At 30.8% G+C, this 16167-nt stretch overlaps 1 long non-coding RNA gene across 1 annotated transcript in view; it reads left to right on the plus strand.

Moving 5' to 3' along the window:
* Window positions 1-1724: 1724 nt before the first annotated feature.
* The window catches only part of LOC133187882 (uncharacterized), a 75055-nt gene continuing 60612 nt past the window's right edge, over window positions 1725-16167 (plus strand). Inside the window, exon 1 of the long non-coding RNA XR_009721272.1 lies at window positions 1725-1747. This is a non-coding gene — a long non-coding RNA (uncharacterized LOC133187882). The remainder of the gene's footprint in view (window positions 1748-16167) is intronic.

Raw genomic sequence — 16167 nt, forward strand, 5'->3', positions numbered from 1 at the left:
GTGCGATTTCCCTATGGGGTAAATCCTACTCTAGAGAACAGATTTCGGGGAGGGGGGCTTGGTATGGGGGAAATCCTTTCCTACTACACCGGTACATTTTATCGAAATGCGTTCGTGTTCAGTAGCCTAATAGAACTTAGAGTGTTACATGATAGTAAACAGCTTCTACTAGAACTACTGAAATTTTTCCATTTTTTTTTAAATTTAAGGACACTTCCAATGAACTCATCCAACCATCTCAGCAGCAATTAAAGACGATTTCGGTGTATGAAGATATTCATGATGATGGTGTTTATAACCATTTACGCGAAGACAAACCTGAGAGAAGACAAAGACATTATTCAACCATGCAGGAATCATATTGTAATGAAGATCCTCTTGAAAATACCTTATCTGATGAAAATGCTAAAGATGATGGAAATATTAAAGGTAATACACATCAACAGGAAGGGTTGGAGGTAAACACTAGAGAATTGAATGGTAGAGAAAAATCCCCCGATTGCTCACTTGCATATTTTACTCTTGAAAAAAAAATTCTTAGTTAACGTTTCATTTTTATAAGATCGCAGTATACATGTAATACAAGATTATACTTCATATAGCCTTCATATTAATTATAATGTGTATAGGAATAGTAAATATAATGCCCGAGTTTTTTTAAGTGGTATTTATTATCATGAAAAATTTTTGCATTATACATTTGATGGCATTTTTTCAAAGGCATCATATGAGAGTTCATTAAATAAAATTCACGAGGGTTTAATTTTTTTTTTTGCAAATATAATTTATATCATTTAAAGGATTTCTTTTAATAAGAAAGAACAGTATTCCAAAAGCTGCGTGATGTCATCTAAGCAATTGCAATAATGTGCACATTTAGAATATGAAAGATTAATATGAACATGAAGAATTCATAAAAATTTATTATTTTCATTATATAAAAAAATCAATTTAAAATAATTTTGTTTAGTTTAATTTCAACACTCTATATTTAATTGTGTAATATTTCGCTTAATACAATATTTATTTCCAAAAGGAAAAGACACTGGACTGCAGAAAAGAATGTCTTTTAAGTCCTCTTTATAAAGTGATATGACATATCTTCTATATGATGTATGTCAGCCAAACTGGAAATTAAAAAAAGGATGTAAAACATTCTTTACACTATACCGTATAACAACATACATGTAGTTATTTATACAATTGACTGCAGAATGAAACATATTTTGGAACTTATATATTGAAATTGTATACACTCTACCTTTGGAAACTATTTCGTACATGTAAATGACAATTCATGTCACTGTCATATTTGAGTCACTTGCTGAGCTTGTGCGATAGTACTGCTATTTCTATTAAGGATGTTTTACACATGATAAATCATTAAATCTGGTGTAAATATAAACAATAAAGCGTTATTTTATTGTCATTGTAGGGGATATGATGGCATGGGTTGTTAATTTTAGTAAAATTTTCATGACTCGCATACATACAATGTACATGTATGTCCTTTTCTACTTATTCTTACAATGCAGGTAATCATATAAAATTTGATAACAATAATTCATTTCATTGTGAGTCAAACCTGAAAAAACCTTCCGCATGATTATGAGTACGATAAGTTTATCATACATATATATCATAAAAGCATTTCTTAAGTTGTATAACCATTTCTATATTATAACTTAAATATTTCATTTCTATAAGGATCTAAGGTTAAGTTGAGGAAAAACAAAGATGAAAAATGGTAGGAGTTTTTCACAAAAGAATTAACTATTTCATTAATACAGAATGTCAATGATAAATTTATTAGTATGCCAATTAAAAAAAAAGATGATGATGAATAGTTTTTTTGATACAGTTGTTGGAAAATTGGTAGTTTTATCTGTCCTGTGCCATCCTGTGACCAACGTTTCCAAACTGTAAGTATTGTTTGATTTTTTATATACACATATTTCTACGACAATAATGCTTATTATGTGACGGTTAATAACCATTGTATATAGGGAGATAATTTTACATTTTAAAGAAAATAAGATGGTTTGAAGCCAAGGAATTTATTGCATATACTTCAGACAGTGCATTGAAAGAGCCACAGATTTTTACAGAGAGATAACTAGCGATACAACATGTCTCTCCGGTTTTCAAAGTAAGTGACCAAATTCCGTCTTAAAATATATCATACATGTATTGTAACAGTGCATAAAGATTTGAATAAGTTGCAGAATTTATAAATGATAACAAGTGCATTTCCTTCATCTTAAAGTGAATATTTCTTTGAGCAATATAAAGAAATGCTCTGGAGAGTGTGTTATAAAACAGACATCAAGGGAAGATAACTACATAAAAATACACATCAAATACGACACTGATGTAATTTTGAGGCTAGAGGGCAAGAAAAATTATGCTTGTGGATACAGTTCTAAAAATATGTATGTTGCGTGTACCATTAAGAAAAAAACACAAGGTAAATGTAGAAGCATTCGATCTCACGGATTTAAAAGTTATACGTCAGTTTTTAAAGAGTTTTTTAATTACATTTTACAAAGTTCCTTTCGTTTTACTTTTAGTATCATTAAAATCATGTATAATCAGCCAGTGCATCAACAGAAAAGTCACTGAGTCCAACCCAGTAAATGGTAAGTTTTTATCTTATTTTAGAACTGGTTTTAAAACAATATAACTTGAGACTTATCTAATGCAAACTACTGTAAAATAAGGATACATGTATATGAACAATTTTCAAGGCACGAACGTCGCTTCTGTAACTGCTCAAGATGTCGTACCTTTCTCGAACGCCTATTTAATCATCATCTCTGCTGCTGTTCCAGGAAGTGTTTTGCTCGGTGTCACGGTTACAGGGTTAGTGTGCTTACGGACCAAGACAATACACTAAAAGGGAGGTTGTTCAAAATGATTTTCTCTGACATAATGCTTTCTAGAATTTCATCTATTCATCAACTGTAGATCTATATAAAAAACACTTTTTGATCAAAATCAGAATATCAGTTTTACTATCAGTCAATACAATTTTGAGTCTTGGACCGGGATTGCAGGAGGATAAAACGTACACTAGGACCTCAGCTCACCTGCTCATTCACAACCATCAAACATGTTTACTCCGCTATAAAAAATAGTGCATCACAACCGCAAAAGTGAAAGTAGAATAAAAATGCATTTCTTTGAAACAATAATCAACTAATATTAGGAAAGATACAACAGGGGGGATATAAAATCAACATTGACTGATGTATTTTAAGATAAATGGCATAGTTTATATGGGAATGCATTACATTAGCTGACCTCCGGTCTCCCTAATGATGTACCTCATAAGGCGGTCGTATCAATATAACACTCTAGCTAAACTATGGACTCGATCCTCATAAATATAACAGAGTAGGTGACCTCTGTCTTCGCATGCGTGGATCTAGTGGTGGAAGGGGGATCACACCCCTCGTTTTTTTTTTACTGATATTTTAAAGATATATGAAATAATCATATATGGTAATAAATTACGAAAGTTGACCTATGGTCTCCATAATGATATACGTACCATACTAGGCAACCTTATCAATATAACACTCTAGCTAATCTCTGGTCTCATTTTAATAAAACAGAGTAACTGACCTCTAGCGGGAAGGGGAAAGATCAGCACATTTTTTAAAAGATTTATTTTCTTAAGAAATTATCAGATCGTAGTTGCAGAGCAACCCAGGCCTGTTGACTGATTTCTATGTGATAGCTATAATGGCATTTTTCCCCGATAGTTCCTTCCTTTGGAATGAAGTTTCAACTCGGGTTTCAAATCCTTTATTCCAAGTCACTAATGTTCGTAATTATGAGTCTGGATATATGTTAACTTGCGTTTAGCATGCATGTATGTGGGATTGACCAATCAGAAAGTTCAGCTCCTCCTAAGCGGTTTAATGATAGTGTACATTGAACACTGGGGATTGTAAAAATTGTTAAACTTGTCTGTGATACCCTCTTTTTTTCTCTACCACTATTATTTGATTGAATTGCTATAATTTTTACAGTGGAGTTTGATATGTTTTCCTCTGCCAATTTTGTTGTCTGCTGTGCAGAAAAGTTTAAGTTTAAATCATACAAAATATAGTTTTTTAATCAGCAAATATTATTTTTCTTCTTGTTTCGAGTATTTGTTTTAAACAAAATTATGTACATGTATAACCTTTCGTTGTGTTTTAAACAAGATTTGTACTGGTTTAGTATTTATTGTTCACATATTTTCTATATTATCTTAGTTCTGCTTTGTATGCAAAAAATATTTTAGCTTAAAATTGTGTGTTTGTTTAACGTCCCTTTTTTCTCACTCATATTGAGACGCCACCAGGGCTGCAAATTTAGACCTGTACTCGCTACTTACAGCCTTTGAGCAATGAGTAATCTTTCTCGGGCAAGCACCTCTGCGACGTGGGATCTCGTTTATACGGTCTCATCCAAAGAATCGGTATCAGCATCACACAGTGGATTTGCGCAATTGAATTACATGTAATTGCATACATGTTTGTGCTTTCGTTCTTCGTTATTCTACATTTTAACCATACATATATCAAGCAGTAATTTACATAATTATATTATCACACCCCTGAATCAAAATCAAAATAACAGTTTTATTAAGAGTCCATGCAATATTAAGTCCTGGTTTTATATATTGGGAACTTTTCCTACAAAAAATATATGATAAAGGCTTTTCTGAATTATTAAAGGGTCATAAAAGAAGGCGGTATCTGTATTTCAATAGCTACACAAACAAAATTTAGTAAATAATTTATTACATTATTCTCAATGAAATACATGCTTATCTTTTGTTAAATTAACCATATAATATTATAAAGTTTAAAGTCATTTTTCTCCTTTGCTTTGTTTTTAGTTTGTACATGTTTTTAAAAATCAAACTTCACGACACCTCTTGATTTTAAATTGTATTTAAAATGCATACTTACAGTCAAGTAGGATACAGTTTACAGTTATGTTATAGGACTTAATTATCGCATGTATCTTAATTATTTGAAATTAAAAGGGTAAAACGTTCTTTATGACCACATTTTATAAATTTTGTGTTTTTACTGCGGATAAACCTCGGTAATGAACCAATTATTGACTCAAAAGTAAACCCTGAACTTAAAATTTAAGTTAATTAGATAGCGATCACGTGACCCTGTGACGTCAAAGGCGACAGTGGCTGATCAGCTCTTCACGTTAATCTTACTAAAATATACGCGAAACAACCTGAATTTTCTGCGTTGTTGACGACCAAATCACCGATTTTATCGATATGAAATTGAATATCAATCCTTAAATTTTAGAACTGTCAGCAAGAAAACATTAAAAAAAATTCTGTTGTAAAAATTGTAAAAACAGCAGCGGCGATATCGAAGGAAACGCGGCGAAGACAAAGAAACTCGCCATCACATTACAATTTGATTTGTCATCTTATCACATGTATTAACTTATTTGAATCACACATTTAATATTATATAACTGTTATTCTTAGCTTTTAGCAGAACAATTATTTACTTATGTTTTGTAAAGAATGGCGGTCTTGAAAAATAATTTTCTGATCACGAAATATTGCCGTAATCAGAGCTACAGATTCTAAATGTTTGGAATAAAAAAAGAAAATATTTCAAAAGCCTTATACCTTAGAATTAGTTAATGTTTCTATGGTAATTAAAAAGCACTTTAGGAATTTTTTTTAGCATTTTTCATAATTAAGCTGCATTTATCGTTGATAACTCCGTAAATAGTGTGCACATTCTCATCTCTCTATCACTGAATTGTCGTCTGTGATGTCAGAGCAGTATTTCGCCGAAATCCGACTGAACTATTCATATTCCTGTATTTGAATTTCAACTCTCAATATCTCTTAAAATGTGCTTTCAACAACGTTTATTGTATTCAGTATTTTAATAAACAAGATTAGATAAGATGTTTTCATAACATTACGATTTTTGAAAGATCATGCGATGTCCTTTAAGTAGGATACGGATACAGTTACTTCTATACAACTATAAATATAGTTTTACGGATTGTTATAGAAGTAACTGTGTTCGCATCCTACTTGACTGTAAGTATGTACTCAAAATACAATTGAAAATCAAGAGATGTTGTGTCGTGATGTTTGATTTTTTAAAATTTGTACAAACAAAAACTATAAATATAGTCATATCGAACGTATGACTTTTCGGCACTTTGTACAACCATTCCCTATGATAAATTTAAGACCTGGCTTTTTGACATCATAGACGGCTGCTTTTTCAATAAAAATGGAACTCGTAAATTTACTTATCTTGTTATTGGTCAATTGCAAAATTATTTTGTTAAAAAATATTCTGATTGTACACACAAGTACTTTAAAGTTGATATTAAAAAGATGCTTGAGTTTCTAATTGACAATATCTATGTAGTTTTTGGAGATCAGGTCTTCCAACAATCTATCGGAATTCCCATGATTACTAATTGTAACCCGTTATAAGCAGGCATATTTTTGTATTCATATGAAGCAGAATTTAATTCAAAAATTCTACATGAAAAGAATAAGCCTCTTGCTGTGGCCTTCAATTCAACATTCAGATATATCGACGACTTTTTATCTATAAACAATATAAATTTTCATTCCTACGTTGATTTGATCTATCCATTTGAACTCGAAATAAAATATACCACAGAGTCTGCCACATCTGTTTCAAATTTGAATAATTTCTAGAAAAATACCTAAATGGTAACCTAACAACAAATCTTTATGATAAACGTGATGACTTTAACTTGTCTATCGTCATCCCTTATTTATGTAGCAATATATCATTATCACCTGCAAATAGAATTTATATATCCAAGTTGATTCGATACTCAAGAACATGCTCTACGTACAAAAATTTCTTAATCGAGGCAAGCTATTGACAAATAAGTTGATGAAAAAGGGATATCAACAACGTCGTTAAAATTCAAATTCTTTTGTCGATATAATGACCTTTTCAACAAATACAATCAATCTTTAAGTCGAATGTTGCATGACTGACGTTTTCCAAACAAATTGTAAGACCATTTTTTTCTCACTGAATTGTCTACGGATTTTTCTGTTTATCCTATCATAACAAGGAGCAAACGGCGGTTGTGATCGGTCTCTGTGGATGCTTACTCCTCCATGTCACCTAATCACACCTCTGATGTTTTTAGAGGTCCGTGTTTGCTCTGCTCCAAATTCATATTACTTGAATGGACTTGAGTTTGATTGTTGTTCGGTATCTCCATATTTCATCATAAAAGTGACTATATTTGTATCCTACACGGCTATAAATATAGTCATAAAATTCCACATGAAGTTTCTATATTGATTTATATTAATTTGTAAACTAAGGGGTTGACTACATCAACAAGCTTATCATGGTTCAGATCTTGATTCAGACACAGTTGGCGTTGTAACAAAATGAGATATTATACTTTCTTGTAAATTAGTTGAATCTTATTCGTCGAGAAACATTTGTTAAAAAACACTATAATCCTCTGAATGATGAAGTCACGCCCTCCAGCGTAGCAACAGTCAATATTGCTTGACGACGGGTGATATTCCATAAAAAATAGTGACTGCGCAGAATTTATGCGCGCAAAGTTCACTGTTATATGTATTTGTATAAAACATTCAGTATAATATAATAAATATTGCATGTAGTTGAGTGTAACATTGAAAAATTTTACCCTTCGAAAACTGCGCCTCGGTTGGCAATGGTTTTCTTGGGGTGAAAATTTTCAATGTCACACTCAACTACAGGCAATATTTATATAATATTATTAATAATATAATTGATATATAATAATACATGTAATGTCATACTACAAAAACATTAACTACATAAATACACAATTTACCTAAAAATTTAGTTCTCTGATAAGATATTGATACTAATAGATACTCAAAATAAGGGAACACAACTCTTGCAGCTAAAATTAAAGCATCCCTCACTAATGAATTTGATACTCTATACGTTAAAATGTATATCTATTCAATTCGAGCAAAGTAATCGAATATCTGGATCCTAAAATATTGTGTAACTTGAGCATACCAGTTTACATAAACTATGTATAATATTACCGTTCAATGTAATAATTTTTTCAATAAAAATATCTATCTCACATAATTATTCATTCTTTTACCATATTGAATAAAATTGTTATCTATTATAATTGCAAATAAATAAATTACACATATCAATTCATAATTAGTAAATAAAGTAGAACTTACTATTAAGTGGAAATAGTCATTTTCAAGTCTCAATGTCTGGAGTCTTTAACAAATAAAGTCATCTCTTTCACAACACAAAGAATGTTCAGATTTGACGGTAAATCCAGTAACCATAGAAAAACTAACCAAAATAAACGTGACAAATAAACTACCAATACATTATTCGTCAAGAAAACTTCAAATCTCTGACCTGCCTAAGGTAATCAATTATATGTAAAAGTAAGATTTGGGATATTAGAGGGTGGATCCGACTTCTTATCAATTCCATCCATTTAAGGGACTAGGCAATATTTATCACCAGGGTGGGACAGTTGCAAAATTTTGTGGGACAGTACTTTTTGAGGGATTCAATTTAGGATGGGACAAGCATTTTTTTTTGCGAGTGACAGAACATGTGTTCGCCATTTTCACAGTATTTGTGCTAATTGTGTTGCACTTGGACCAAAAATTAAAAAGTCATACAGCACATTATTGACGTGTTTTCTAGAAAGCACAATACCTATGCACACCAGTCCTAATTTTTTTTATATAAGCATTCTTATAAAAAAGTAATGCTAAGTCACATTTTGGGCGAGATCTTGAGTTGTGGACACTACATTACACCTTTTATTATCTAAAAAATATTAAAAGATATATTTATTAATTCCAAACTTCTTGTAAGTTTCGATAAAATACCTGATTGCAGTGAAATAAAAGAAAATTGTTATTGTTCTCTTTGAAAACAAAAAATTTATACACATTAATGACTGGATACTTTTTGCCTAATTTATCTCCCATCTTTAAGTTTATCTACATAAACAATTACACATAAGACCTATTTAATTATCATCTGAAAATTAAATTGATTACTTCTAAATTTCAAATACATTTGTCATAATATCCTGGTTATCTTCGTTTGCATCGTATCTAGCTTTGAAAATGCATAGCATTTTTGTTGCGGACACTATAAGTTACCATAAGTATAATGTTTAGTCATTTTTAATAAAAATAATTGTTGATAAATGTTCTATTTTAGACTGAAGCAAATCATGAAAATGGATCATATTAAAAGATGTTGGATGTGGTTTATTGAGATGAAAATAACCGCATATAACAAGAATCATTATAGTTATTTCTTAATGTATAATTGTTATGCAGTTGAAAAAATGTGTATGGTTTCCCAGATTTTAATACAATTTAACAACCTAAAACAAATAGTTTTATAGATAAATTTCACAAAATAAAGAAATTACTGAGGAATCTACCATTTTTTCAGTATTTAAATTGTTGTGGACACTACAATACATCGAAATTTTGATAAATGACACCATATTTGGTTTGAATGGAGTAAACTGAACATTTTATTCAAGTTAATCTCTAACTAGTTCTCTTTGTACAGTGAATGGTATTACATGTATGTTATTGGGAAATTTAAAAAAAAGGTCTAGTCAAGAACGATATTCCTGGAAAATAAAACCCGTATACATACCAGTGAGATTGAAGTGTTATCTTGTACAAAAATCACCATTTGTTGTCTTAATCCAGTTAACAAATTTTATTATCAAAGGAGCTAAATATCAGAGAAGTGTTTCACATTTCAGAAATATTTTTAAAAAAAATAACAAGAGGCCCATGGGCCTTATAGGTCACATGAGTATCATGCAACAATTGAATTTGGTTCGTGTTTTAAAGCAGAGGCCATGAAATTCACAATTTTGAAAGAAGCACCATTGCTCATCATAACTATTCACTTAGCATGTTTACTTTGATTACTTAATACCCAGAGGCAGAGCAGAGGAACAAAAAAATGCATCTCCACTTCATAATCAGTAGTTCCCCACCCCACAGGAACCCCTGACCCCGGGGCCACACATTTAACATTCAAAGCATTTATTAAATTTCGGCACATAATCCTCAGAGACCCCCCCCTCTCGGTACCCCTGACCAAGGGGTCATCAAATTAACAATTTTGAAAGAGGCACCCTTACTCACCATAACTATGTACTTAGATCATCGGCATAATACCCAGGAGCAGAGGAGAAGATTTTCAAAGAATTAATGCATTTTCACAATACAATCAATACAGCCCCGCCCTAACACCAGACCCCTGACCCAGGGGCCATGAAATTCACAATTTTGAAAGAAGCACCCTTCCTAATCATAGCTATGTACATGGTTCATTGGTTTTATACCCAGGAGCAAAGAAGAAGATTTCCGAATAATTAATACATTTTCACTACATAATCATTAGAGCCCCGTCCTAACACCAGAACTCCTCACCAATGGGCCTTGAAATTCACAATTTTTGAAGAAGCACCCTTGCTCATCATAACTATGTAATTAGATCATAGGCATAATACCCAGGACCAAAGGAGAGGATTTTCAAAGAATTAATGCATTTCACTATATAATCAACAGAGCCTTGCCCTAACACGAGAATCCCTGACCCAGGGGTCTTGAAATTCACAATTTTGAAAGAGCCACACATAGATGCCATATGCTAAAATTGGCTGAAATTGGTTCAGCGGTTTCAGAGAAGAAGCTGAAAATATTCAATTGTTAACACACGGTGTACGACGGACGATGACCGACGAAAACGGATAACAATAGGTCACCTGAGTGACTCAGGTGACCTAAAAAGTGAATTCCAAGCCTCTGAATTTAAATTTAAATTTGATTATAAAATAGTACATGTGTCTTGGATTATTTTTTCTTTTTATAAGAGAAATAAAACCTATAAACGCCCACATAACTGTTAAGTGAACCAATCAGACTGTTTAATATTTCAGAGTTAGAACTATTCTTCTTCACCATGAAGAAACAATTCTTCGCGAGATTTGTGAACATTTGATTGGCTTAATAAGAGGGTTGTGTTTTAAAAGGTGTTTTAACTTGATCTGCTACGGCAGTAATTAAGGAGGAACAGGACCTTGAGCTGAAAAAAAACTAGTCATTGAATTTTTTCATATTTTGTATATTTTTTAATTTAGTATGTCCTACATATCTAAAAGCAATTCTGTCATCACTTTTCTTGACTTGTTTAAGAGATATCGCCATACAAATATCGCTCCGTACAGTGTCTTCATTAAGTTTTGGTTCTTCGTGTTTACGGGTCCATTATCAAGTCTATAATGGGAATTTTTAAACACAAACAAAAAATATGTACACGGACATGCAGCTCTTCAAATATTCAGAATATAGTGTTTAGAATTCATAAGGTATTTTTTCCATATTTCACAATTTTTATGGACTGGATAAATTGATTATTCTTATGCGACTTTTTTTCTCATTCTTATTCAATATTTGCATTCTGGGTAATACGAATTGTTCCATTGTAACGACTCTGCTCATTGAATAATGAAAACAAAAGAAGTTTTGCTTCATATGCCTACAACTGTCAAAGGATTCCCGCCAAGACTTACTTGCACTTTTTAAATCAATATGAATTGAGTTTACAACCAGCTCTATTTTATATCATATTTCTTTCCCATAATGCAATTATTGAGAAAGAATAAGAAAACATCGCATAGGAAAGATAAAATTAAAAGAAGATTATTAAATAAGAATCGTATCTTTTCGAATAGAAATGGATATCTTTTCGAATAGGAACAACAATGTTATAACATATAAATCACATAATTTTCGAAAAAGACAAAATTATCGAATAGGAATGACAAAATTATCGAATAGGGAACACGTATTTTCGAATATGAATGATATATTTTGGAATAGGAATAATATTATCATATTTTTTCTAATAGGAATAGCAATTTATCGAATGGAAATGACAAATTATCGAAAAGGAATCAAATTTTTACGAATAGGGATAACAACTAATGGAATAGAAATCACATTTTATCGGATAGGAATTCTATGTCTTAGAATAATAAATTCTTTGAATAAAAATAACAAAAAAGTATAATAATGCAATGTTTTACACGCCATAATATGGTGTTTACATATCCCAACTTATTCCATTCTTTAACGATGGTTTTAAAAATCCCTGTAACATCAACTTATCTGTCAGTAGCCTCACAAGATAAGCAATATGCAGAGATGTATAATTTTTGAAAGAAAAGTGATTAGAGTAAACTAAACTTACTGGAAGACTTCTAATATATATCTGATTTTTTTTTTCAAAAATATATTTATTTTCAATAACATACAACATGTTTTTGAGACAACACTTCCTCAGAAATCCTCCGTAGATTCTTCATCTGGGGTGCCAGGAGCTCCTTGGATTGGTAATTTATTTCATCTGTAAACAATTCAATATTTCCATAATATACTTTTAAAAAAATAAATAAACATCATTTTTAACATTTTAATAGTGAATAATGTAGATATTACGGATTTATACATGCATCTTTATATGATTTACATTTTCAGAGGACATAAATCATATTAAAATTTGAAAAATCATAATATTAAATACAAAGCAAAGTATTAGTCATTTGTAAAATAATACATGTAGTTTAAATAGAAAAAAGACAATTAGAAAATATTAATAGTAAAATTAACTATGATTTTGATTTTATGAATACATAGAATTGGAGAAAAACTCAAATTCAACCGAAGGTAAAACCGCATCTAAAGAGTCCATCCACATTAACTCCATGTTGATTTTATAGCAGGATGACTGACCCATCCTGCAGTGAGTGTTCATCTAAATAAAAAATAAAAGATTTAACAATTTATAATTGCAAAGACAGTTTTTCAAAGTAAATTCCATCATTTGTATTTCTTTTAATTTTCATAACATTTGCATAATACAGAGTCTTTTAAAGCATGTTTTATAAGATTATTTGGTGTTTTGGTATTGCTTTATTCCCGCTTAGCTAGTGAGGGAGAATTGCTCAACTTGGATTCAGCCTCTGTTAATTCTGGCCTTAAAAGAAAACAAGTTGTAAGACTTTACAATTTTATTTTAGAGAAACCGCAACTGAGGTTGTCAGGCCGCGCACGGCCATTATATACCTCAGAACCGGTTTCCATGACAATTCCACAACTTGTTAACTTTTTCTGTACCCTTGTGACATGACCGCATGTGGTCATCGTGTGATCAGTGTTTTCGTAATTCTAATTAAGAATTAACCTTAGCCAAAGTTGGAATTTTGTATTTCATAAATTCAATTTAAGACGTGTTCAAAGTCAATAAGTTTGACCAAAATCAACATTGGTTATCCCCGGTGAACACTGACCACTTACATGAAATATTTGATCTATTGATAGTGATTTACTTTATTACTCAACCGCCTGGTCCGAATACACAATTTGTAAATAAGAGTTACGAAATATGTTTATACTCTGTCAATAATAAATACCAGGTAATTTCAAATATGATCTTGCACTGAGTATAAAGATTAAAACTAATAGATATTATTAAATTACAACAAAAAATGTGAATAATACAAAAAATTCTATATTGAGAATATTCACTTTCTCCAATATTATCAATTCGACAAAAAATTGTGTTTATATATTTTATATGCAACAAAAGAGAAAAGTTTATTGTATAGTCTTATTGTGTTGTTTTGAATACAATAGAATCCGGTAATAATGTATTTCCTTTAAGCAGGAAAACAAACATATTCACAGACTGTGCTCCATACTTGAAAAACATTTTTATAATCAAAAATTAAGTGTCTTAAAAAATTGTATTCTCCAATTGATTTTGACAAATTGTACAATATTTGTTTATTTGACTGTTCCATTTACTTAAAAACAAATTGTTGCATAGTATATTATTTAGTAGTTTGTAATCAAATTCGGCTAACTTTTTGTCCTCCTTTAATTTTGTTTTATATAAATGAATATTTCTCCAGTCTGAATTATTTGTTATTTGAAACTCGATATTGTTTACTTTGAGAGCATGGATTTTGTAAAAAAAAAAAAAAATTATTTCAGAGTAAAAAGTTGGTGTTTTGTTTTTTATGAGTCAAGATAGGATTTTCTACTTGGATGAAATTTATCTTCGAATAATCAAATATTTGTTCGTATTTTATAAATACTGTCTTAATTATTATATATTCACAAAGCCAGTTACTTTTGTTTTTAATAACACGTCTGAAAAAAATAACACGTCTGGAGATTTTAATTTTCCATTCTCATTAAATAAGTGCTTTGTATATAAAATTCCACTAATCAATCAGTTTAGAAAGGAAACTGATTTTCCCTTGTTGGTAAAAATCTCATTGGACCAAATAGGTTGTGTCAAAAATGTGTGTGTTGTATCTAATTTGTGTTTTATTTGCAAAAGTTAAAGCATGAAAAAAAAAGTCTTTGTAAAAAAGCGCACGTGTTGAACAATATCAAATCTTTTTTATAACTGTTTCTGATATAATTAAAAGATACTGCAAATCAGTACCTAGAGCTTTTCAAAAGCTGTTGATAAAATATTTTATCACATGCTCGGTTAACAGCAGTTTACGAACCCAGGTTGCTTTCAACCCTTTAGTTTTGTTTCTATATCTGCCAAACTTATACCACCCTCAGTAATCTTCCCTAACATATTATTTCTTTTTATTCGTTCATTTTTATTTCAAATAAAATATTAATTTATTTAACATTTAACATAGTCTTTGTCTGGTACTTCTAGTATTGTGGCCTATGAAATCAACTAAGGAATAGCAAAAGCAATTTTTACAGCACATTTGCCAAAAAGCATTAAATTTCTTTTCTTCCAAGACTCAAATAAAGTATATTCCATGATAGATTTTCATGCAGTTTTTGTTGCAGCATTCTATACTATCTTGTCCTATGTATATAAGTAACCATTTCACTTAATGGTTTGTTACGTTTATACGTTCCGAAATAAATCTTTTTGTATAATTGTGAAATAAATTAACTTTTTAAAACTATTTTATATATATATATATATATATATATATATATATATATACACTATAAAGAAATGTCCCTATCTCAACTCCAGGATAATCAGTTCTATAAGAAACTAGAGCAAAATCAGGATCGGCAATCTATGCTTAAAATAACAAACCTCACAAAGAAGTTTCAAAGTAACCTCACGAAAAACGAAATTGAATACCTTACGAACTTTGAAGTTAAAACTAGCCATTTTTATGGTCTTCCCAAAATACACAAATGTAAAGAAATCCAGAAAAATGTCAAGAAATGTAATTCTACATACATAAAACTTCCTAGACCAAATGATCTTAAACTGAGGCCCATCATTGCAGGACCTGCATCTAGTACACAAAGATTAAGCAATCTGCTAGATATAATCTTAAAACCACTGTGCACCAAAGTGACCAGTTATGTTCGTGATGATATGGATTTCCTTAATTATATTCCACAAACAGTACCAAGAGATACACTGCTTGTTAGTTTTGATGTTACCAGCTTATATACTAATATTACGCATGATTTAGGAATTGAGGCAATCAAATATTGGTTGGATAAATATCCGGAAGAAATCGACGATAGATTTCCCGCAAACTTCATCTTAGAAGGAATTAGAATTGTACTAGAGAATAATAATTTTCTTTTTGATGACGAAAATTATCTACAAATCAAAGGTACTGCCATGGGCACCAAAGTCGCCCCTACATATGCGTGTTTAGTTATGGGATTTCTAGAAGAAAAACTTTACACTATTTTACCGGAAACCTTTGATCTGGACTTTACGCAGTACATTAAAGAGAATTGGAAAAGGTACTTGGATGATTGCTTCATCTTTTGGACAAGGAGTGAAGAGGATCTTAGAAAATTCCATTCGGTCATTAATGAATTACACGATTCAATAAATTTCACAAATGACATGAATCGTGATTCACTTCCTTTTCTAGATATACTCATAATAAAAAACGGAGAAGATATTTCTACAGACCTATTCTGTAAAGAAACAGATACTCACCAATACTTGGACTTTCGTTCCTGCCATCCGTCACATACAAAAAGGAACA

This window comes from Saccostrea echinata, unplaced genomic scaffold (genome assembly GCF_033153115.1).
Source record: "Saccostrea echinata isolate AGI-Se365-2 ecotype Australia unplaced genomic scaffold, CSIRO_AGI_Sech_v1 ptg000015l, whole genome shotgun sequence".
NCBI lineage: Eukaryota > Metazoa > Mollusca > Bivalvia > Ostreida > Ostreidae > Saccostrea > Saccostrea echinata.